The sequence below is a fragment of the Sturnus vulgaris genome, chromosome 1 (genome assembly GCF_052056855.1).
Source record: "Sturnus vulgaris isolate bStuVul1 chromosome 1, bStuVul1.hap1, whole genome shotgun sequence".
NCBI lineage: Eukaryota > Metazoa > Chordata > Aves > Passeriformes > Sturnidae > Sturnus > Sturnus vulgaris.
This window is the reverse complement of record NC_142243.1, coordinates 126080054-126102899: the sequence shown is the minus strand read 5'-3', so window position 1 is coordinate 126102899 and position 22846 is coordinate 126080054. Positions and strand designations below refer to the sequence as shown.

At 35.0% G+C, this 22846-nt stretch overlaps 1 long non-coding RNA gene across 1 annotated transcript; it reads left to right on the top strand.

Annotated features, from left to right (window-relative positions):
* Nucleotides 1-1894: 1894 nt before the first annotated feature.
* On the top strand, nucleotides 1895-22273 carry LOC148225503 (uncharacterized). Its single transcript, XR_015804465.1, has 3 exons — nucleotides 1895-2115; nucleotides 2885-3000; nucleotides 22149-22273. It is a non-coding gene; the product is annotated as an uncharacterized LOC148225503 (long non-coding RNA).
* Nucleotides 22274-22846: the final 573 nt, after the last annotated feature.

The following is a 22846-nucleotide window of genomic DNA, read 5'->3' as shown; positions in this document are numbered from 1 at the left end:
TGATACACTGAGTAGTATTAGAGACATTGTTTTTCAATAAGTAAACACCACAGTCTTAGTACCTAACACCTCATCAATATTACTATATAATACTGTTAAATGTGCAAAATGACAGAAGAACAGTTAAACTAAAACATAATGAAGATGGAAAGTTGCACAAAATGAAGCAATACGGAAAGAGTATTGCTTATTTGTTCATTCCATAAGAAGTACGAAATTATATAAAGCAGCTCTGCTACTCAGAAAAGTCTCATAAAAGAGAATTTAAAATTGTTTTGTGGACCCGATGACCTCTAGATCTGACCAGTTTCCTGATGAAATTTGCATCTTTAAAAAAAAAAAAAAAAAGCTCTACTTTCTCCTCATATCATTCTGGTCTTTTTTTTTTATTAATTGAATTCAAACTAAAAAATAATATCCAATAAAAAGATGACAAGATAACATTTCTAAAAGAAAAATTCTGCTTCTAAGTATGCTTAGATAAAACCTCATCTGCAACATTATTACGTAAAATATTGCAGCCACATGGGACGCTATAATTATTTTGTAAGTTCCATGGGGTGCTACAAAAACCCAGATGGCATTAGGCTTTACATCTTTGCAACTCATTTTGTTTTATACATTTTACCACAACGTGTTTTGATAATACCAAATAAATATAAAAAATATAGCCACTGACATGCCTTAAAAGAAAATTAAACTGTGTCCCTTCAGATTTTTTCAGGAAAGCCACGAAGAAACAACTTTCTTAAAAAAACCAAACAAGCAAGGAGGTCATTGTTTAGTACACTAAAGGTCAGCTCAATGTGCTGAACTCAAGGGAAAAGCTTGAAAAAAATTAAGCAAATTTGAAATTCTTTGATCTCTATGGGAGCTGCAAATTCTTAGTAGATAAGACCTCAAATGAAGAATGTTTCAGACAATGAGTTATGTTCTAACCATTAGGAAATACACATATTTGAACTCTCACAGATAGAAGTATTCCATTATAATATAACAAAGCATATTCTCTGCATGGTGTTTCTCATGTATTAAACATGACAGTGTAATGATTTGTGCACTGTTATTTCTGTAAAATTATGAGCTGCACATTCTCACTGAACCAGTCCATGTCCTCTTCTTCAAACTTTCAAATGTGTGCCAAGAGCTGTTTGGTTGAGAAACTCTCAGGCTATTTTTTTTTCCTTCTACAAAACCAAATATTTCTCATTAATAGAGCAAACGTTTAAAACCTAACTAAAAGTGGTAAAATACTCTCCTGATTTAGTATCTCTGGGTGATGTTCAGAGTTTATATGATAGGAAATGTTATATAGTTTGTGGAGTTGATACAGCTTTAAAGCAGCTTTACAATATATGACATTTAATTGGGGCTGATTTTACCAAGTTGTACCTTATCACCTTGAATTTTACCTAGGTCACCTTAATTCTACAAATTGGTGCTTACAGATACAAAGAATGAAAAGTGAACACAGGACTTGTATTTTTATCCAAACATTTTTTTAAAATTCAGTACAACAACCTATGCACACCAAATTACTTTCCAGTATTGTAAATAATATTTATTTCTTGTCAAATTTAATTTTTAGGCACTAGCGCATTTATCAATGAAGAAAAGAGCTAGAAAGCCAAGCTCTGGCTTTTATGGATGAAAATAACATTTATGAGAAGTGAAGAATACAATACTATAAACAGAAGTTAACACTCTTAAAAGCATCAAGGTTAAAGTTATATTTTAAATAAATTTATGTCAAATAAAAGAAATTAACAATCATTACATAAACACAAAAAAAAATCCATATACCGTTTAAGAAGTGCACTGATTTTCAAAATGCTACCTGCAAACTTGCTTACTGAACAACTGTACGACTGTATTTCACATTGTGACAAGGCGAACTTCCTAACTTCTTTGATATCAGTTTAACTCCACTCTAATTCTGTTTGAAGCTAAATGTTGATTCATGTTTGTTTCAAAGCTGACTCTTTTTAAAAATCTCTATCCTTGAACAGCCTACTGACACATCTGGCAGAGTCACATGAATGCAGATGGAATTCTCACTGAGCAGACATGTTTAAATGGAAAAATCAGCAATGTTAAATGTTTGCAAGATCACTGGTAAGATGCTTTCTGCATTTAATATAAATATGTCCTCATCAAAGGAGCAGGAATTTAACAAGGGTAAACTAACCACTTGACTCCCTAGAAGCTCATAAGGTCTAAATTTAGCACTTTGTCAGGCTAAGGTTTTCCTCACAGTGTGATAAATACTATTTAATCAACAATTTTAATCATCATGTTAGCTCATTAGAAATAATAGAGTTATATTTTATTTTCTCAACATTTCTTAAGCTGTTCATTCCATTATGAAAACAGCTACTACTGTGGAAATTGATATTTTCTCAATACAGATTTTAACACACTTATAAAGCACTGACAACAAATTGCTTTGAGCTACACTAGCAAAACCAATTTTTTTAAAAAATGAGGACAAATATTTCTATAATTTGTCTTGTACAACTATACTTTGGGTTGTACAACAGACTTTTTTCTGCTCTTTACATAAGAAAACCCCAATGAAATATGATAGACTATCCATCATAACCTGATTTTGAAATATAGTCTCTGAGTCTTCTTTTGAAAAGCAGAATCTAACTTGCCCAAAGCAGAACAGGTTGCACTACTGCAAGAGGGGCATCAGACATTCTAATCAGCCCAGAAATCTTGATCAAAGACATCTATAGTAACCTTCATCTCTAGACCCACAACGTGCAAAGACTATGATGAAATCCTCATTAGCTTATTTACTGAATTCTGTAGGTTTGGGAGAATATAAATGGAAATTTAACATCAATTATCAACACTGGTTAATTTTAACTCTTCACAGTTGATCGTCAAAAAATGTGTCCCAGCTTCCTGGTATAAATTTGGTTCAGTTCAGCTGAAGAAGGGACCATCCAATACACTTCTTGACAAGGAAGAAGTCTGGATTGTTATACACAGGTAATTTTTCAACTGTAAGACCTAGTGCTGAATGGGAAACAATTTCATGTACTGACATTCCAGTGTACCTAGAGTTATGGTGTCTAAACATACTAAATATATGTCTTGTATACATAATTTCTGCTATTCATCAGCCTGCTTTTACAATAGGGGATGTCTGAGGCATCACAATCTGAGACACCCTAAAGTAACATAAGACTGCAGATAGGACTTCACAATAGTGTAAGATTTACATCTTTCCTTTGCCATATGTGTCAGCCCTGTATGTCAGAGATACTGTCATACATGTAAAATGGAACCAGATAGACATGTGGGCAACCTCATCAAGTTCAGTCGAGTTCAAATAGCAGTTCAGCTTCTCAAATGACAGTGTCTGCTTTACTGTGGCCTGAATAACTAGAACAATAAAGAATATCACAGAATTACAGAACTGTTGAGGTTGGAAGCTGCCTTGTGAGATCATCTAGTCCAACCTTTCTGTTCACACAGGATTATCTAGTGCAGATTGCCCAGAATCATGTCCAGGGTGGATTTGAGTATCTTCACAAGTGGAAATTTCATAACCTATCAAGGCAACTAATGCACTAATATTTGACCACCCACGCAGTAGGAAGCTTTTTCTTACATTTAAGTGAAACTTTCTGTATTTTCAGTTGTGTCCATTGTCTCTTATCCTATCAGTGGGCTCTGCTGACAAATCTGGCAGTCTCTGTGTTATACAGCATCAGGTGACTGTATGTGTTATTAAGATCCTCCTGAGACATCTCTTCCCCAGGCTGAATACATACAGGCCCAATTCATTCAGCTGCTTCTCATGAGAAAGGCTTCAGTCTCTTCTTCTTGTGCTGAAGAGCCCAGAACTGAACACAGTACTCGAGATGTGTCTCACCAGTGCTAAGTAGAGAGGTAGGTTCACTATCCTTGGCCTGTTGGCAATGTTCTTCAAAATGCAACCTAGTACACAGCCTGCCTTCTTTGCTGCAAGGATACACTGCAGTCTTCTGGCCAGCTTCCTTGTTTACCAGGATTCCGAGGTCTTTCTCTGACAAGCTGCTTTCCAGCTGGTTTTATATGGGTGCCTGGGATTATAACTCTACAGGTTCAGGACTTTGCATTTCCCCTTGTTGAACACCATCAGCTCAATTCTTCAAAGGACCAACAGGTCCTTTGTTGTATCAGTCATTTCTCACACTTTTTTATCATCTGTGAACTTGCTGGGGGTTCACTCTGTCCTGCTGTTCAGGTCATTAATGAAGGCATCAAACAGTATTGGCCCCAGTACCAATCCCTGGGGTGCATTACTAGCTACTTGACTCCAACTGGACTTCATGCCATTATCATAACCTCTGGACACAGTTGCTAAGCCATTTTTCAATCTACGTCACTCTCCACCTATCTAACCTGTGATTTGTCATCTCGTCTGTAAGGATGTTATTGTAAACAGGGTTAAAGGCTTTATTAGAACCAATGCAAAAAATACTCACTGCTCTCCTGTGGTCCTCTAAGCTAATCACTTAGTTGTGGAATGTTGGTTAAACGTGACTTCCCCTTTGTAAATCCATGCTGACTACACCCAATTATCTTCCTGTCCTTCGTGTATTTGGAGATGGTTTCAAGGATTAGTTGTTCCATCACTTTCCCAGGTTCTGAGGGGGTTGACTAGCCTGTGGTTCCTCAAATCTTCCTTTTTGCCCTCCTTAAAGAATATTTTACACTCAAACACTTGAATTTACATGTCTTAATCTGTGTCTGAATTCCACTACAGATGTAAAAAAATTGCAGGAAAACCTAACAAAGTACACAGGGAATCAATTTAGTTATAGAGCCCCTGAACACTATAACCTCTGTATTTCATTAAATAGATTTTTATTAGAAGGCACAGTTTATATTTAGTTGATATTCATCTGGCAAGAAAGCCATGAGGCAGAAATTGCTCCCATACCCTGTTGCCATATAACATCATATAACCTGTACCCAAATTCATGTAAAATATTGTTTGGGAACAGAGAAACTCCAATCACACTAATACACAATGAGCTCCCTAGGATCTTTTCAATTGCCTGTCTTTGGGTCACCTGCTTATTAGATACTTTCACTCTCTTACAGCAGCATGGCTATCCTTAAAGCATAATGACTACAAAAAACATGAGAAGATTTATTCAAAATTTAAGTAAAAATAACAGACACTAGGATCCTTCATTTAATGTTACGATTGAAAACTTTGTACTGCAATGTGTTTGTATGTAAAACACATTTACTTGATAAATATTGAAGCAGCACCATTTTATTTCCCCTTAAAAAAGAAAAAGCAAAAGGATCTCTTGGTCTCTTTATTGCAGCATCTGATTTTAACAAACCACAAAATTTCACAGTGCTCACTAGCACTCTTGAGAAATTATCTTCCTCCCTGGTATTGGTACAGCTTGGAGATCACATCTTCATGGGATCTGAAGCACATGATTGGTGCCCTCGGGTTTTATGGTTACTTACGTCTGCAGAGACTATTATCTGTCAAGTAACATTGCAGTTTAAGCTATTCTTTTTTCAATAAAAGTTGCAGCCTTGGTCTTTAAACCAATTGTTAGCATGCTGTGTATTCTGCTTTCACCTTCCACAGTGGCACACACATTGTCCTGAGCATTTATACATAGCTTTAGTGTTCTTTTCCACAGCACAAGCTGTGCAGCCATAAATTAATTACATGACCTCCTTAAACGAGGTAGGCCAAATTGCACCCTCAAAAACACAACCAAAACTTTCATTGGTTGCAGTCTCTGTAGATTCAATGGGAGCTGATCTCAGATTTGTATCTGAGGGCAGAATGTGACCCAGTGCATCCATTAACTGGCTTAGTCTGTATAGCGCTTTATCAGTTTGGGGAGGAAAGACACAGATTAATGGATGGAGAATGAAAGAGTGAAAAAACCGAGGTTCTTAAAGGTTTCTGATGAGCTGGGAAACTGAACACAACAACAGCTTTAAAAAAGATGCAGATAAATGCTCAAATATTTAAAAGGTTAGCATTTCTCATGGTTAACACTTTGAATTTTTAAAATAATGATTTCATTTTATTAGTATTATAACATTATTAAAATTAAGTTTCTTATATTTCATCTTAGGGAGAAGATTGCAATAAGTTTAGGGGTGTTTTTGGAAAAAATAACAGGGTTTGTCTCAGAATGGCTTGGGTTGGATGGGAGTTTAAAGATCACAAATTTGATATTTATCATCTAGTCTTGATGGATTTGGTTCTATTTATTTAAAGTAAAATAGCCAACATATGCTGTAGTTACTAAACCTTGTAAGGATTCAAAATTAAAATCCAAAGATAAGTTTCATATAAAATAAAAATATCTTAAACTTCAACATAAGGTTTTTACAAAAAATAGGTAGCTTAATGGATCCAGGTTTCTAACAGAAGAGAGTCTGAGTTATATTCTGGGCAATCTGGGATAGTTTAAAGCAGTTTCTTGCAAGGAGATTGCCCTAATAAAACATTAAAAGAATAACAGCACGTTTTGTGCACTTTACTGTTCTGAAACACTTAGGCACTGTAAAATCTAGAGAACTAGCTATAATCAGGAACTCAGACTGAAAAGTCTGAAGGTGTTCAAAAAGGACATTCAGATAATCTGCTTAAACCTCAGACATGCACTTTGTTTGGAGGACTGAGGTTAGACAATTTGATCCCTCATGGGTCACCAGGGAGACAAACAGGCATTTGTGTGAAAATGCTTCAAAAACTTTCCTCTCACCCGTTCCTGGGTCCAGCCTTTAAACCAGTAAATCTTGGAACAATAAATTAACTTATGCGTTCATATTATGACAGTGAATAATTTCAGAAGCCCCAACCTAAAAACCCTAGTCTCTGCTAATCCCAATGGATGGCCAAAAAGGGAAACAACAATCCCCAGCCAACTGGGGACCATATCAAAACAACTGAGTTTGGGTTTGTGTCTTTAGCTCCCCTCTCTCAGGGTTCATTTTCCCCTACACTTTTCCAGAAGCAGGCACCTAAGACTACATTTTCTTGCAAAAGTGAGATGGAGCAGGAAGCACTGAGGCTGAGCTGCACTAGAAAAGTGCTCAAGCAGAGAAAGGAACCCAGCAGCAAAGACCTCTTCCACTCCTTGTCAGGACAAAGGTGAACCTGTGTGGTAACTCAGTGGCCTTATAGTAGTTGCTAGTTGTCCAAACCCACCCAGCTTGTTTTGCCATCTGGTTATACTACGTTTGTATTAATTCAGAATGAAATAAACACCTGTAATATTCCACAAATGATGGTCTACCTTTCAGACAGTATTGAAGTTTACAGGAAAGAAGGACAGTCCTTGTCTCTTTCCACCTATTCTGAATTTTCTGTTGCTGAGATGCAATGCTTTAGGAAGGTGTATCACAACAGCACTGAACATCTATGGGAGCTGTACATGAGGCATGAAAATTTTCAGTTAGAAAAAGGGTATTGGAGAGATGATTGCATTGAGTTATCACAGATTCCAAAAAGGTTGTTCAGGTCATTAATGCCCTCTCAATAGCAGAATTATTCTTCATAAGAGGGAATAAAAAACTTTAAAATAAAAAAAGTTGCTTTACCAGATTATTGTAGAGTGGAGTTTTAGCCATTATACTTGAGAAAAAAAGAATAATTTACTTTTTTAGATATCACTGATAAGTATTTCATATCTATTTTTTATTCTTATTAATTAGGAAGAAAACATTTATCACGCCCCATTATATTTAGACCTTCACTAACATTTGAATTTTGAGGGAAAAATGCACCATTACAGCCTTAACAACCTATCAAAAATAAAGCAACACCAATTTAATTGTTTCTGAGGATTGTGCTCAAGGGGAAAAAAGAAACATTTAAAAGCTTGTTATAGAATGCATGTGGCTCAAGGTTTATATTTTCTGGTTTCAAACATAAACATGTTGTCAAAGAAACATTCATGTATTAAAGTGTTTTCAATAGAATTACTGCCTTCAGTTTGTTTTCACACAAAATATGGGACTCTTTTCAAGTTAATGGATAAATTTGCTCATCTTTTTCTTTATTATCAGGCAAAGATAAATAAGTCTTTTTCATTCAATCTGCTGAGATAACTTGTGCCCATGCCGAAAGGTGATCTGTTCTAATCAACTTCGTGAAGTCTGATGGAATTACACTGAACATATTTCATACCTGACACAACTACAGAATGATACAGTTCAGGACAAACATTGGTGACCTGAATAATACATGACAGACAGATGACCGGGTGAGAAAAGTAATTTTTCACCTACACCACTTGAGTTTCTTTATTAAAGGCTGAGACATATTTGATGGAAAGAAGGCTGCTTTGCCAGCTAAAAGCTGGTGTGTTTTATTAATAGCTCAGTCAGTATTCCCTTACCATTTTACTATTTGAAACATTATTTTGACAATAAAATACTACATGTATCTAGTTTGCATGGAAAGCACCATGGAAAATACCACCAGCACTGCTAAGATGAAAAATAAAGATTTAAGAAATTAAAGTTGTTAATTATTTCACATTAATTCTTAATAGATGCACGTATTTAAAAATCAGAGTAAAAATTATCATGAAGGAGAAAGGTATTCTGGAAATAAAACAACTACATAATCACAGGAGAATATATCAAATATCTGTAATGGATAGAAATTATCTTTCCCATGAGCTTGCAAGTAGACACAATACATTTTAAAAGAAATGTACTTCCCATAAAAGACAAGTAAATTTGGCCTCAACAATACAATTTTTTTTATGTGACTTAAATAGTGTTTTGTCAAGGAAGGTTAAGGTTAGGACAAACAATAATATCTTAGAAGTTGGCCCATGAAAAGGTGGACTACTTCAAATATTTCTGTGTTTGAAGCCATACCAAATTTTACTCTTGGCTGTATTTTTCCTCTGCAGACAGCAGCCAGGACAAATGGTTTTCTACAAATTCATAGTGTGTGACACCAGTGATCCAAAGGCTAGACAGAGACCACATGCTCATATTGTACTAATGACTCTTGTTTCATCAACTTAATAAGTGGGACCTTCCACATGTCACTGTTATCATGAACTCTCCCTAATCTCATTTCTGTGCTCAAGGAAACTTAAAACCTTAAATGAAATCTCAGAAACTTCTTGTGTTGTTGTTTTACTTGCTGTAACAGAAGAACACACCATATATATTTAAACAGCATTTCTTCAGTTCTTTTTTCTATGGTAGCCTTTTGAAGCTAATTGAATGCACATGCCATACTGAAAATAGTCTAGAACTGCTACAAGTTTAAATGCGAATACAAAACTGCTCATGGACCTAGCAAGAAAATATCACTATATAGTCATAAATATTTCACTTGAATGAATAAATGCTTGCTCCTTGATACTAGAAAATGCACACAAAGTTAACTGAAAGAAATAAAACTAAGTATGCAGTGTATGATATTGGACAGATTTTGTTAACATTAGAAGCATTACATATTTATACAACATTTACAAACAGCTTTAGAGATATGATGTTTAATTAAATTTAAAATTAGACTCAACAATAATCAGAAGTTTTCCTATATTTGCAAATAGTTTTAAAATCCTCTGCTTTTCTACATATAAATATATAACACAAGCACCCTTTTTCACCCAGAAAGATTAGCCTTTCAGGCTTTATTAAGTTGACTTTTCAGACATGAGTAGAAGAACAACAAAGACATTTTTTCCTCTCATATGCCCATAAAGCCCTATCCTAACTACAATACAGATTCCTTCATATAAGTAATCCTCAGTATCTCTGATGAAGCTCACAGGCCCTTCTAATTTGGATCAGTTTCACTGAAGCTGAAGAAGGGGTCTTATTAAATATAACATGTAGACATTACCTGAAAAAGTTGCACTGATATACTTTCCCAGATTAAATGTTTCAACAGCTGCTTGTAACATTGTTTAATAGTCCAAAAACATCACAATCAATAATATTGTATAAAGATATTGTCAAGCTAATATTCAGAATATTTTAAATCACAAACTTGTTGAGAGGAGATAGACTGCAATGCTCAAATGGTGATATCCAGATCCAGGACAGCTACAGGGAAATCAGTGACAAAATCTTTGGTGGGGCTTTCAGGCTAATGCAGAACACAATATGTAAAACCTCCCAGTGGTTTTCTGGATGAAAACTTGAGCCTAAATCTCCTGCATCCTCAGCATCAAACATATACTCAAATATGCACTTGTAAGTCAGAGATATTGTTGGAAAACTCTTTTTTATCAAAATGACACAAGCAAGTTAAAGCCCTTTTTTTTTTTTAGAATCTGTTTTTGTATATATTCCTCTAGTTGTTTTAGTTAAACAGAGTGATGTGCAATTTTTTTAAAAACTTTTGTAGCTTTGACAGTTCTTACCATAGCAGCCATGCTATTATGGGCTACTGTTTTTCTGAATTGAACACATTCTTCACTGTTCAAAAACTACCTACACAAGAATATTTTATTTGTGAAGATTAGGTCTAATTTCTTCTCAATTTGAATGAATTTGAATTCTTTCTGGAATGGTACAATTAATAAATGTCTTTCCAGGAGAACAAACATGAGGTTCATTAATTAAGCTTTTGAGAGTTTTCAACAGCAGTGACTAAGCTGAGATGTTGATGACTTCCTCCAAGATTCAAAGAAACCTGGCATCAAGCCCTCATACCCAAATATGGGTAAAAAGAAAAAGCAAAACTTTCCTAGTGATCTTTGGAAGTAAATTTTTTTCCTGCTGTAAAAACTGAATTTATATATGCAGCAGAAATATCTGACTTCCTGTGAAGTAGACAAGTTATATTACATTATACCAAATAGCTGGATAGCAAAAAAGGTATTAAGTTAAAAATTCTTGCGACCAATTTGAGGACCAAGCAGAAAGAATTCTCAGATCAATCAGGCCCAGAGGTGTCCTGTGGAGAGTCCTGGTGTACAATACAGTTTTAGAAGGGCATGAAGTGACAGAACAAGAGGAAAGAGATTTAAACTTAATGAGGGTAGGTTTAAATTAGATATTAAGAAAAAAAAATATTTACTCAGAAGATGGTGACACACTTGAACATGTTGCTCAGAGAAATTGTGGATGCCACATTTCCCAGTGTTCAAGGCCAGGTTGGATGGGGCTCTGAGCAACCCTATCTAATGGAGGGCTCCCTACCTATGGCAGGGGGTTGGAACTAGATGATCTTTAAAGTCCCTTCCAACACAAACAATTCTAAGAGTCTATGATGTGAAAGCATAGCTAATATAATAAAATATATACGTTTAGAAGCATAGCAAAATGAGCCCATTGTTAGGATTTTCAATATTGGTCATATGCCTTGATGTTCTGATTGGGTAATACAATTTTCCATTGAGCATGTTGACATATCTTTCCTCTTACTATTTTCAATTTGACTTATGGTGGTCACTGTTTAGTAGTTGCAAAAATGTTTGAAACCAGGAAGTCACAAGGAAGACTTTCCACCTTCCATTGAACATGGGGCTGTGCTATTCCAAACAATCCTTAATGTATGAATCATTCTCTGTGTTGCAGCCATTAGCTGCAAAGCTATGCCTGTGCTATCATACTCTCATCTCATAATACAATATTCCAGCATTTTACCATTCAGGATCTAGTTCCCAGCTGCCATACAAGGAACAGTCCCCACGTCCTCTTCACATGATAGGATTAGGCCCGACTTGTAGAGGTTTCAAGCTTTTGTTTATGACACAACTTCATTTATGTTACTGAAGGTTGAGTTCTGGCTTTGTATCAGAGGCAAGAATAATATACTACTAAATAAAAATCTTCAGGTTATTGTAACTAAAACTCTCTATCTGGAGATGGGAAAGAAATTTAAGAAAATGTTCAAAGAAGTTTGTGTCCTTACCTCCTGTTGGTCAGCAAGATATAACAGTCTGTTGCCACATATTAAAAGTTTCAAGCCTTGTCTTGAACAGGTGCTGAGATCTTCAGAGCATTACAGTTTACAAGCAAGCTTAACAGACTCTAATATAGAACAGTGGCTGAACCTCATTCCTCAAGATACTTCAGTGATTTTTTGCTTCTATGGTGTAGTTTAAAGCTTTTAAACAGCAGTAGTGAAGAGCTTCTGCAGAGCAGAAGTTTCTGCTCTTGGCAGAATTAAGTTTGTTTACCAGATTATTTTTCCTTTCTTTTGATATTCATCTTTCATTTTAATTCTTTTTGGCTCTAGATTTTGGGTTGACTGACCTTCACTGTTATGCATTGCCAAGAAACCCACTTGTGCTCCATACCAGAATCTGAAATAGGAGGGAACTGTGTAGATTCTTTAGCCACACCTGTGAACATTTTAACCAGTAGCCACTTACATACACAACCATAGGGCAATTGTCTAGCTAAAAGGGATTCAGATTAAACTGTGAACTACAAAATTATCCTTTAAGTCTGTCTTCATCAGTTCAGTGGAGGAAAATCAAACACCTGTTCCTTTACAAAACATTAAAATGCTTAAAGGCTTTCAATATTCAACCAATAGATATATCTAACATGTAAAGCAAGAAAAATAGTAACATTAGATGCTCAAGGAATACCAGATACATTATGCAAACTGTTCATCAAAACGCTTGCCAAAGAAAATCACAACCTTTTCCAACAAAATTTGTAATTCCTGTTCCTGGAGTTTGACGAATGACATTCTCTTTGCTGATACAGCCTTTGGTCTTTCTAGCTGCCCTCAATCTATACTAAGCAAGCAAATAAAATTAAAATTACAAAAAGTAAATGAATAAAGTAAATTTTCCATTTCCATTTCTCCTAGAGGGATTCATGTTACATATATTTGATGTTTCTTCTCTTCTTAGGAATTAGCTTTCTCTTCCTGGTTTCTTCCTCCCAAGAGTAATGTTCAGATTACTGCATGCCCACATTTGAGAAAGAAAATCTAACCCATAGTATAAATTTCTACAGACAGAGAAGTTATCCCCACAGTGCATGTCATGCCATGCAAACTCTCTTTTCTCTTTTCATACCATTCTTGGTAAACATAATTTTAATTCTATTAATTCTGCCATTTATAATAAAAGCATTATCTTCTGAGAAAGGATGTAAAAATAACAGAGGACTAGAGACTAGAAAAGGATGGGGAAAAAGAGATTTAGAATTAGGTGTTCAATCACACTAAGAAGATATAATTCCGAAAAATGGGGGATTAAATTCCTAAAATTCTAAGTGTCACAAATAATTGCAAAAAGACAATAGAAAAAGATCTGATAAATTAACAAAAAATATTAACCTATTTAAATAAAGAGTTAAATGTTCAGTTGCTTGAATTTTGGGCCAAACTATGTTCTATGATACAGTTCTGTAGGCTTATAAAAAAGCTAATAAACCAAACTAATATTAGAACATAACTGACAGGAGAAACCAACCCCTTGAAATCTATTGCCTCTTTAACCTTCCTCTCCCTTTTGACAATTAACTATAATTGTCAAGAATGTAAAGGAAATTTTCACATTTGAATGTAAATATAATCACTACAGAAAGAAAATACGTGTATGTATTCTTCCCAAATTTGATAGGGCAGTGCAAAAGCAGCACACAAAATCCCTACTTTAAATTTCACTCTGAAAAAAGGTTCCTTCTCCATTTTTAATCAACATCTCAAAGTGTCTTGTTGACTTGATAGAAAAAGCGCCATAGAAATCATCTCGTTTTGCAGACTGACTACCAACAGTGCACAGCTCCTACAATTCTTTCTGTAAAATGTTCTGCTCCCATTCCAGAAATAGTAATCTTTTCCTCTTTTTTTTCTTGTTTCCCTAAAATCTTCTACTCCCTTGATATATAGAAGTCTATTCTTAAATTACTTATTCAAAATAATCATGACTGGAATTAACATAAACCCAGGAGTGGTATTGACATCACTGAATTGATGGAGGAGGTTTCACAGCCCACTTTAAGGCCTCTCCCTTATGGTTAACACAAATATGCCATTCAGAACACACTAAAGCCTTAGGCCACCATGATAGCAGCACACATGTATATGTTGATTTCTCTGAAGTATTCTCCCTTACTCAGGCCAGGTTTCTTGCTTCTTTTTTACTATTTTGTAAAAATTAGATGGGCCTTTTTGCTAAAAATGCAGCACCTGGCACATTTTTTATGCCTTTTTCAAAATTCAGAAAGTTTCTATCATCTGGTATTCAATATCCACAACCAGTTCCTGTATCAGACACTCCAATTTCTTAACTATTTTGTTTATTATTTTGCTTTCATCCTCATGCGTATAATTTTCCATTTGGTACTTAATAAATTTAATCCTGCTTCTACTACTTTTAGTGCTGATATCATACAGTTCTCCATGATATTCTGTGCCTTTCCTTTGGCATGGCCGGCCAACATTCAGAAACACACAAATTTCCTCAGCACACTGGTTTTTTTTTTTGAAGGCATGAGCTAAAATATTTAATTAAATCAGGCTCTTGAAAAACACAAATAATAGATTCACTACATCTTTTAAACCAACTCTTTGTTCTTAAATTCTTTGCTTTTTTCCATGACTCTTTCAGTCCTCATGTAAAATTTAATCAATCTGTCCTCAAGGCTTCAAACTCCTCTTTCTTCTTGAAGGAAGGTTTCAGCAGCAGAACTCTTTTTTTCAGAATACTTGTCTTGTAATCATGCCTTCTCTCAGTGTTTGCATCTACACAGAGCTCTTTAACATGTTAACAGTAATGCTCTGCATCACTTCATATACTAATTTCCCTTTCAATCCTCTCAAATCAGAACCTTGTCCTTCTGGAGATCTCAATGAACAGGATAACCTATTCACAGCCAAGACTTACTCCTTAGATGTATTTTCTGTTCTTTGTTAGAGATAATACCACACCGACAACTTTCCTTTAGGCCAGATCTCTGTAGAGGGGAAACCACATCAGATCTAATCTCTGTGCTCTAACCAGGCTGATGTTACTCATGTCTTCCACCTTGTCTGCCAAGGGAGCACAGGAAAGACTGCACGATGGACTGAGCTGTCAGTGAGGGTCTTTCAGTGTCCTTCCCCACGTTTCTTATGTGCATAGTATGGGAACTGGCTTCATTCAAGCACCCTACTATTCACTGAGATATTCAATAAAACTTCCAACCAAATTCTGACAAAACTGTGTTATTTGAGTTGCACAGATTGTGGAAGAGATTTGAGATTTCCTATCATTTTCCTATGCTCTTCTATTTTTATGGATAAGAGTGTTATGTGATTGTGTGCAAGTCCAGTGTTTAATACAACACACTAATATAAACTATATATTTAAAGGAACACATAAGTAAAGTTATGTAAATGTCACATTATAATAAAGGAAGCCTCTATCCACAGAAAAACATATGGATATATTCATAGAGAGCATACACTTCTGAAATACTCTTCTGAGCAACATGTCTGTTAGGAGACCAGAGTAAATTAAAAAAAAAAAAAGAAAAAAGAAAAAAGAAAAGAAAAGAAAAAAAGACAGGAAATATTTACATTGGTAAAGATAGCTGCTTTTCCAAAAATTTATTCTAAAAATAAATTCTATTTGTGATGAGATTTTTCTCAAATTATTCTTGAATATTTTATCACCGGAGTACTTTAAGGAGAATTACATGAAGGCTATGGTGACCTAAATATTATTTTTTTCCTATCCACAGGATGGACGACATCCATCCCACACATGAGCTGGAAATGTTTCTTTTTGAGGAAATATTTGCTTAATTTTATGAGCTGTAGCTACATTGTTAATTCAGATCTGGTTCTTAAGTTTCCAGGGTAAGTGGTCACCTCAGGCTAATACTCTATGCTGTAGGTCTAGTAAACGAATAAGTACAGATTTCCACTATACTATACCTGCCAGCTCTCAACCTTTTTATCTGATACATAGTTTTATAGAAGTATTTCTAGTCACAGCATAAAGTCTTGCATTTATCTCAACTTGTACCCTTCACCTCCTCTTCTGCTGTATGTTGTTTTTCATGCAGTTCCTGGATATCCCTTTTTAAAACCCAGGACACCCAGAAAGAATGTAGATTTTTTTTTAGCGTAAAGGAAGAAAATTTCTAATTAAAAAGTGTAAATCCTTCTTTTACACATATTTTTAAAAAGGGTTTAGCGCCAACACTCACAATTTTCCGAGAACTATCCCTCCAGCTACTGTGTGTACTACATAAGGGAGTAGAGCCAGTTTTAACCACTTATGAAACTCAGTGTATTTGCATAGAGGCCAAATACAACAATCAACTGTATGAACTACAGAAACCTTCTGCAATCCAGTGGTGAACCAGCTGGATTTGAGCCATTTTTCCATTTAAATGTAAGGAGAAGTAGTGGAGTTTTTACTCTTTGCACTCTGAGCTTGCAGAAGTTTCCTGTGTATATTTTCTTTATTTAAGGAAGTTTTAAAAATAAAAAAATAAAAAGTGGAAAACCCCCAAAATAGAAACTTCACCAGTAAGTCAGTATCAACTTATGACAATGGGAAGCTCTTTCTTGCAAAAAGTACTTTTGAGAAATGAAATAATTCTGACTGTGACATACATACAATTTCTGCCTCTCTTTAGATAGATTAAGCTGAAAAGATGACAATGTATAATTTCTTTCTTCTAATCTGAGGAAAACAACAGGGTTCCCCTGACTCTGGTTAGGTCCCAGCACTTGAGCATAGTAATCACAATGTATTTGTTTACTTAACACAGCTTACGTTGGTATCGTAACTGCAAAATCTGAAAAATAGGTGGGTAGAAAATCAGAAAAGCATTGAAATCCTTTCTCCCCCAACACCTAGATTTCTTCTAAAATCTCCAAGGAATAACCTTCCTAATTTTCTTCATGAAGATAATTTATGTTGACATGAAATGTCTTTCTTCAACTCTAGTGAAACCTGAGCTAATAATTAAAAGCTTCTTCTCTTTCCCCAAATTCAGCAAAGCTGAACTGGCAGTATTAAGATTTCAAAGGGAAAACACAGTGAATTTAACAGGGGGAAAAAAAAAGGTAGCGTGCGCCCAAAATTAGAAAAACACCAACAAACACAAAAAAAAAGGACTCACACAATGACAGAAGCAACATGGGAACTGCTACTGTAGTGCAACATAAGATTTTTGAGATTGTTGTATTTTAAACAATCCCCTTTGGCCTGTATTTTTTTAAATTCTTTCGACAGCCAAGTTCCTGATACTTAACTTTAAGAATAAAGAAGACATTCAAAAGCTCGCTCAAATCAGAGCTAGACAGTAACCACAGATGTTGTCAGTTTCAACACCAAATTCTAAGATCAATGCAGTTCAGTCTGCAGTTGGATCAACCCATTCTCATAACTTGTTTATCTTTCTTATTGTTTGGAAAGCAAAATAGGAAAGATTCAATGTAGTCACACCTGCCAGATTTACTAATATTATAGAACACTTGTAATTAATTTTAGGTGTGAGGTCGACTAAATGTCATCATTTGATATACCTGAGATATATTCCATCAAAGTAAACAGTCATATGATGAAATTTGGACTCCAAAGTACTTTCACTTATTTTTTATTCTAAGGGACTGACTCCTCAAAGTATACTGTGAGTCAAGGATTATTCTTATTCTCTGTCTTCTCGTCTTCCCTCTACCATAATGTATCCTAAAAATCTACCAGTAAGACACAAGGATTCTTGCCCTCAGACTTCAAGATCTACCTCTGTGCATGACATGTAGCACTCACTCGTGCAATGCAAGAGCCAATACAGGCCTTTGTTGGACATTTGGATCAATGAACAACCATATGGAGTATTTTGTGGTTTAGGACTCCATGACTGTACTAGATCATATGGTCTTATGTACTCTTTTTAGGTGGGACCAAACACTGCATACCAAGAGCACTAAAAATGAATAGTAAGTGTATTGGCTGTCTAAGGACTTGATCACTACTGATTCCCACAGTTTTCTTTTTAATTTGCTTTCTCTGGATAAAACACTGGGATGACAGATAATGTTCCTCAGTAATAAGTAAAGAATTACTGTTCACTCTAGTATTTTTTTTCCTTAGGGAAAACAAAAGAAAAAAATTGAACTCTTTGAAAAAAACCCTAAATAATGAATAAGGACTAAGATTTCTAAAGTATCTCAATACACAATAGCTTCTTTTTAGGCATCAAAAAGACCCTGAATTTCCTAAAGAATACCACCCCTGATAAGCAAAGCAAATGAAAATCCAGATGTCTTTGAGGATTCAATACGTCCACTGAAATTTCCCAGAGGATGAAACAGAACATAAACAAAGGAGTAAGAATAAAGAAGAGTTCCAAAACCCCAGAAAAAAAATGCAGATTATTTAAAAAATTTGTTTATATCTCCAACAAAATCAATGAAGAATTTAACTAGAAGGGGATGCAGGGATGCAGACTACAATGGTCTTCCTGGATGCCATGGTGGCTCAGATGAACAGTAACCAGAATTAAAAAAAAATAAAAAATAAATAAACATAAGGAAAACTGTTAAGTTGCAGTGTGACAAATGATGCCAATACTGGCCTCTTTAAGTAGCCAGTTCAAGCTATGTTAATGAAAGCTAAAGCATGAACATTTATGATCCTGATAGAGGAAAAACCAGGATGAGTTATACTCCTGCCCTTGCACATAAGGGTCAGACTGGAAATGATTTGGCTTAGGTGATTGTCTCTTCCGAAAATAGTAGGTTTCTAACTAAATCCTAATAATGCAAACATAAAGGCTGTTAATGTACTTATTAGCCATCACAAAATGCATTTCACATTGGATGGTTACAATACATTATATCAGCAGCAATCACAGCTCTGTAATAACAGTAGCAGTTCATTTAAGGGGAGCAAGTATAGCTCTTCTTCCAAACCATTATGTGAACATGATGAATGATGATGGCACTAGACTTATATGGGAGGGAACTGGAGCTGGAAGGTGAAAGAACTGCCTTTGTAAAAAATGGATGGAGTAGCACATATATAAGCATATCTGGGTATACTCAGGTATGAATATTTGAAAAAACACCACAAGATGCCCCTAGAACCAGACAAAAGCAGTTTAAATTTGAAGCTGAAAAAATCCTCAAAAAACCCATATTCAATTTCAGAATTAAAAGAGATAAAAGGGGGGGGGGGGAGGAATAAAGCGAGGCAGTATTAAATGAAACCTGTTTTAGCAGGGAGTAGCTCTCAGCAATTGGAACCAGCCACTTCACAAGGGGCAGTTTTTCATAGTCTTCACACTTGAGCTTATGCTCACTGAAAAGTGGGTGATATTTGAACAGCATACAAGTCTGAAACCCAGGTCTTGTGCCTCAAAACTAGACCAGAACTATGCTGTTATTTAGTTAAAAATAGATGGTTGTAATAAAAACAAATTTATGGCACAAGTAGACAAGAAGCATAAGGTTATTTGAGTTAATAAGTATTAACTATAAGGGTTTTGCTTCCTATTCAGAAGATGCTATAATTTACAGGGGTGAGGAGGACATCAGAATACAGAGGTTTATCTTCTGCTGTCACTATAGAAGCTGAGCTCTGAAGTTGGTGTCTCCAAAACCTTCACGTGGTTCTGGAGATTAATAGGGATCACAAACCTCTTCTCATGTGAGAGGATAGTGCATATTTTATTGACAACAAAGTGATGAGGAACACAATTGAAACTTTGCAAGAGAAGAAGGGAGGAAAATAAACAACACTCTCACACAAAGACAGAGGTGGAGTGGCCAAGGTGGATTCTTTATGGCACTCAGATTTATCTTTACAGCACACACTGTAATGTCCCTCAGAGATCCACTGTAATGGCATCATGTGTTGAGGCTCGTCTCATACTGATCTACCTTTTCTTCTGTTCCTAATTATTTGTGACTGTGCTATCACGGATAAAATGCTAATGTTTTATAGATGATTTGTGTTAACAAATATAATGCTGTCTTTGTGTAGGTATTTCTTCATACAGAGGATTTAATTCCTTAAAATGATTGTTCCCAATAATCCTTGCAAAATTCAGCAAGAAATTGATAAAACAACTGTCTCATTAGAAAAATTGATAAATTGATAAAAGAGCTCTCATATGCACCTGCACACATGCCAAGTTCTTAGCTAGTATTACATAAACAACTGGGATTTTAACAGCAACAAGTACTGCACTGTGCAGGGGAAACAAAGTTACTTGGAAAACAAAGCCAGGGGGGAGGACACTATAATTCCTAATTTTCGTATTCCAAAATTCTGTATATCAGGGTATATAACATGTACTTTGGGATATGCACTGTCAAGCAGAACCTTTTCTAGGAAAACTCACGGCACTGATTAACCCCAAAACCCGGATGATTTAGAAGCACTTCTCAAGTGACTTTGCACAGCAATATGGCTCTAGTCCGAGAAGGAGACCCTATTTCACTCTCTGCCACTTATGTCTGTCAAATGTCCACTACCATTCACTGCAGAGTACACCTTCACCACCCAGAATTAGTAAGGAGAATGGCTCTGAAATTTGGGTAGACTTAATTAATTTTCTCATGGGTATTATGTTTCATCAATACATTATGTATCTTCAAATATATGAATGAGCACATCTTTGCAGTCTATATTTCTTCAGAATACATATTCCAAAATCATCTTGTGGAAACCCAAGTCATCTATTAAAAATCTAAAGAAAAAAGAACAGATTTATTTTTCTCTAAGAAATAATTTATATATTTCCCTCATAACACAGGATTTAACAAGCTGTGACAAAAAACCAACAGAATCCTAAGGGTTTGCATACTTGTATTTGTTCTTATGCAAAATAAAATTATTTGTCGACAGAGACTGAGAACAAACTAATATAAAATAAATCCTTCCTAACTGCTTCAGCAAGTTATACCACCAAGCTTCAGTTTAAACCTAAACCAGAAACATATAGATATATGCCCACACAGAGGTATTATCATCAACAACAATAATAAAAACAATATTATCTGAGACCTAAAAATTGTTGAAGGCAAAATAGCTCAAATGATTCTTAATGCCTTTCAGGCACATCTGAATCAAATAAGGTAATTATTCTTTAAAATGCTTACACAAAGTCTGATTTGCATGCTAGTAATTGCTATGCCTTGTGGCATCTAGCAATTGACACAGCAATGATTTTAATTATTGTAATTTCATCAGTATAAATACTTCAAAGTTATGCAAATAGTACCTCATAATCCACATAGACAGTTCAGAGTATTTGATTTACTAGTCTTGTAAGGCTCTTTGTCTATGCAGTTTACTCTCAGATGTGACTGTGCATTGCAATTGAAGCCTTTCACTCACATCAAAGCTCTAAATCATAACAAGATGAGCTAATTTTACAAAGACTGACACTTCAAACATTAACTTGCAAATACAATTATAAGATGAAATATATAAAGGACTTTACTAGGATATCATCTGGCATGGATACCTGCAGCTAATCATATCTAATGTTTTCTATGACAGTGGTAAGCAATGATATTGCAAGACCAAATGCCTTGGTGTGAACAATTACAGCCACTCTTGCTTCTGAACAGCTGTGAAAAAATACTTTATCCTATTCTACCATTTAAAAGTTGTGTATTCAAAGTATATTTTAAAAAAACACAGTAGTTTTTTTAATAGTGTATAATAGGGGCACATAACTTTTCAATAAGGGTGCATAACTTTTCAATAGGGGAAACTGTTTGCTCACACTACTGTTTCTGATATGGAAAAATAAATATATCACAGGTAATGTTTTCATGTCGATAATAATGCAAAATACATCAGAGTGAATGCATCTACAATCAATATCTATGACAATTAAGAGGGGGGGGGGAAGGTTATGCTGTCATCAACTTGTCTTTTATTTACAGAAACCTTTCCAAACCCGTGTTTCAGGCCAGATGTTTAGATGCTGTAAATCATAGTTTTCAATAAATCTTAGATGTTTAAACACAGCTCTCTTCCTTTATATACCAAGTTCTGCATCAAATGCACAAAGAGTTGAATATCCATAACAACAAATCTGAAAACCAATGTTGACCATCAATATTTACAAACCTGTCACTAATAATTGTTTTACTGAAGAGCTGAAGTACAGCACTAGCTATCCCCAGCTCAAGATCCACACATGCTGAATGAAAAAAAATCAGACCTGTTGCTTTTTTTTCTTCCTTTCAGTTGGTTTAGATTACAGCTTACCCTGAAGACTGGAGGTAAACAAAATTGGAAGAAGATCACCTACAAAGAAAAAACTTCAGAAGTGCTCTGCATGCACAGGTATCTTGGAGGGACTTTGATGCCTGACCTGACAAGAAGCATATGTAGACAAAATGTAGTAATGGCCAGAGGAAATTCACTAAATAAAGATATAGTGGACTGTTTAACCTAGAAATGACATTACAATCAGAGATAAATTCTCCATAACAGAAAACTACAAAAGTCTTTTTACAACTTCTTTATAAAAACTGCCATTGAATTCCTTTATTTCTTATTGATTGCATAATATTTATAATTCAATCTTGTAAAGGAGAAAGCACAAATATAAAAGAGGAAAATAAGAACTCTCAAAATTAAGAAATAGCCTTTATAAAAGTAAACTTAATTTGGGAAAACAGATCTGAGCCAAAATATGAGGAAAGCCTATTTTGAAAAAGCATATAGGGAGCAATTAACTCTTACGCTAAAAGAAAGAGAAAAAAGCTGATGAAAAATAGGATAAAAGAGATTTAAAGTGAACCATTTTTTTTTAAATGCAATGTGTCTTTAAAAGGCAGAAACAACTGCCTCAGAATTTTTTAAAGGCAGATGCAATAAATGGGCTAAAAAAATATTAATTTATAGAAAGGAGGACTGTCCAAAAGTATAAACACTGGCTA